Source organism: Hylobates moloch, unplaced genomic scaffold (assembly GCF_009828535.3).
Source record: "Hylobates moloch isolate HMO894 unplaced genomic scaffold, HMol_V3 SCAFFOLD_16, whole genome shotgun sequence".
NCBI classification, from domain to species: Eukaryota; Metazoa; Chordata; class Mammalia; order Primates; family Hylobatidae; genus Hylobates; species Hylobates moloch.
In genome coordinates this window covers 583,548-586,781 of record NW_026652291.1, presented here as the reverse complement: position 1 = coordinate 586,781, position 3,234 = coordinate 583,548, and the positions used below count along the sequence as shown (strand labels likewise).

At 61.5% G+C, this 3,234-nt stretch overlaps 1 long non-coding RNA gene across 2 annotated transcripts in view; it reads left to right on the top strand.

Annotated features, from left to right (window-relative positions):
- Nucleotides 1-453: 453 nt before the first annotated feature.
- Nucleotides 454-3,234, top strand: part of LOC131381518 (uncharacterized) — a 6,029-nt gene continuing 3,248 nt past the window's right edge. For both annotated transcript variants that reach the window (XR_009210323.1, XR_009210322.1), the window contains exons 1-2: nucleotides 454-2,278; nucleotides 2,376-2,604. This is a non-coding gene — a long non-coding RNA (uncharacterized LOC131381518). The remainder of the gene's footprint in view (nucleotides 2,279-2,375; nucleotides 2,605-3,234) is intronic.

The window sequence follows — 3,234 nt, the reverse complement described above, 5'->3', positions numbered from 1 at the left end:
CAAGAGTGGATTCCTGAGCAAAACCTCCGCGGGTGGAGAAAGAGAGTATGGCGGGGGCCACGGGGGTCCGAGTCCCGACACGCGGCTGCGCACTCGCTCCCCTGCACCGCGGGCGGGGCTGGGGCCGGAAACGCGCGCGGCGGCTTCGGATTCCTGCGCGGTGGGACAAGCCCGCGCCTGCGCGCCGCCCGGACAGGGCACGTCGCCCGCGCGGGGAGTGGCAGGCCCAGCAGGAGGGGACCCCGACCCCCCCTCACCGCCTGCCGGGGCGGGCCGCCACGCCGGACGGGGGCAGCGCGGGGCGGGCTCGGGGGGGCGGCAGAAGGCGCCTTTGTGCGCCGCGTCCCTGAGCGTGTCGCGGCGGGCCCGGCACCGGCCCCGCTCCAGCGCCCGCCCCCGGCCCGCGCCCCGGGCCCCGCGCGCATACCTGGCGAGGCCACGAGGGGATTCTGCGGGCCGAGCCCCGCCTGGGCTGCGCCGCCGCAGGCGGGAGAGGCTGAGGACTCTTTTGGGAAGCCCCTCCGCCGGCTGTAACCCCAGGGCCGTGCCACCCTCCTGATCACCGCAAGCATGGACCCCCCCCCCTCCAGCACGCTGCGGGTGGGACAGGCAGGGCCGCTGTCGGGTGGCTTGGCTGTCCTGGAGTTGGGGACGAAGTCCCCGGGCTTGGTCCCCCGAGGGGTTGGTTGGGCGTCTTGGGGTAGGTGGCTGCCGCGGCGGTGTGGGCGGCTTGCGTGTGGCCGACCGGGGTCGCTGCTGAGCCCTGGAGAGCGGAGGGTCCACGCTAGGCTGGGGGAGCGAGAGGCGAGGGCGGAGCCGCAGAGGTGTGGGCGGCTTGCGTGGTCCGAGAGGCCCCAGGTTCCCGGCAGGGCGGGGGAGGCTGGGGCGGGGCCAGAGCCGGATGGATGGAGAGGGCCTGGAGGGTGCGCCAGGAGCCGGCGTCAGGGCCTGCCTCCGTCTCCTCCAACCCTCTCTCCAACCCCCACCCCATTTATTCCTGTAACAAATCCCTACCGGGAGCTGGCACAGCAGCTGTGCGCTGGGGATACACGAGATACTCACCCTCCCTGCCCTCCAGGAGCTTGGACTCAGCTGAGGTCTGCAGGGGCCAGCAGGAGCAGGGCCGAGGGCCCTGGTGGGAAGGTCGTGGCCCACTAGGGAAGGCTGGGCCCGGGGGGTCAGGTGGAGGGCAGGCTGAGCTGCGAGCTGTTTCCTCAGCCTAGAGCAAGGCCACCACTCCCAGCGCCTGGCCGCCTCACTCCCGAAAGCTCGGCTCAGCCTACATGTGCTGACCTCTCTGTGCCCCAGGCCCAGGTTGGCCGCTGGTCAGGACGGTGCTCCCAGAGGGACCCAGTAACAGGAGGAGCTAGGGTGAGAGCATGAGGGTGGGGGGAGCGGCAGAGAGGAGTGAGAGGCAGGAGGTGCTCAGGGCAGGAGTGTCTGGAGTGGGTCTGGACAGGAACAGGAGCGACATTCCAGGCAGAGGGGCCCAAAGAAGCAAAGGTGCACCAGGGAGAAATGCCCGCTGTGCTCCACCACAGTGGAGGTGCAAACCTCAGCATGGAAGATGAGGCTGGAGGGAGGGGCCTGGGCTGGAACATGGCCAGGATGGCAGTGGGGAGCCATTGGAGACGTTTGAGCAGGGGAGTGACAGGGCCAGATTCGAGTTCTGCAAAGATAACATCTTGAGCCATTAAACAGATTTCTAGGATTTCAGGTTTATTTATTTATTTATTTAGAGACTCACTTCACTCTGTTACCCAGGCTGTAGTGCAGTGGTGCGATCTCTGCTCACTGCAATCACTCAAGGCCAAGTGATTCTCATGCCTCAGCCTCCTGAGTAGCTAGGACTACAGGCGTGCACCACCATGCCCGGCGAATTTTTGTATTTTTAGTAGAGGCGGGGTTTCGCCATGTTGGCCAGGCTGGTCTCGAATTCCTGGCTGGGATTACAGGCATGAGCCACCACACCGTGCTAGATTTTGGATTCTTGATACGTATCATCAACCATTCTCCAGAGTTTGGCCAGCTTCACGCTCCGTCAGTGGTCTCACCAAAGACCTTCTAATCTTAATTGTGTTGACTGGTGTCTATTTTCTAATGGTGTTTGGTTTTGGAACCTGCATTTCTTTGAAAAAGAGTGAGCATGTGCATTTTCCCAGATGCCTAGTATCCAACTGCACTTCTCCATGTGTGCATTGTCCCCTGAGCTGGCAAGAAGATCCTACTAGTTGGTCTGCATGCCATGCCAGCTTGGCCTTGCACCCTGGGGGCCCAGGTAACTAGCTCTCACCAACAGAAAGAGATGTGATGGACATCACCTGAAGCCAGACCCTAAGACCTCTGTGTGCCCCCTCCGTGTCTCCTGTCTGCAGCTGTTGTCCACACCAAGGGTGGCCTACAGAGGGAAGTGAGGACCTTGGGACTTCCTCCAGGACAGCCCTCGCTGTTCAAATCTCCACCTGCTGCAGAGCTGCCTCCAGTCAAGCCCTTGTTTCCGGCTTTCTGTGCCCTAAATAAACTTCCGCTAGGATTGAGCCATCAGCATTCTGTGGTGGGCGTCGCTGCTGCGAGGTTGCCCTCGTGCACGCAAGCTCCTCACAGGTAAAGGTGATCTGCCTGTGGACATACTTGTTACAGAAGTTTCCCGCCTGCTGTGCGCATCTTGCCTGCGTGCAGTCACCATTCTTTATGCAGTTGGTGCCTCCATCTGCTCCTGTGTGGTTTCTTCTTTTGGTTCCTTTATTATCTCTCTTTTGGTGCTGTTTCCCAGGGACTTAACTGCCAGAAGTTTGGTAAATCCTCAACTCTCAAATTCACCCTTTTCTACAGATTTAAACAGACATTGAATGCTTCACCTGGCATTGGGGCAGAAGGAAGGTGCAGGCTCGGCCCTTGGCCCTTCTCAAGGGTGTGAGATCAGTTTGGCCGAGAAGGGCGCCCTGAATGTCAGGCTGCTTGACAGGAAGCACTGCCAGGCCCAGTGAGATGCAGAGATTCAGTTGCGAACACCTGGCCTGAGGTGTGTGGAGCAGCACTCTGGGGTGAGCGAGGGCTGTCCTGGAGGAGGACGAATTACACCTTTCCCCTGATTCCCTCACAGCAGGACCATGCCTAGTCCTTGAGGAATCGGGAGAGGGATGTAATTTGTCCTCCTCCAGGACAGCCCTTGCTCACCCCAGTGTGCTGCTCCGCAGCTCAGGCCAGGTGTTCACAACTGAATCTCCGCATCTC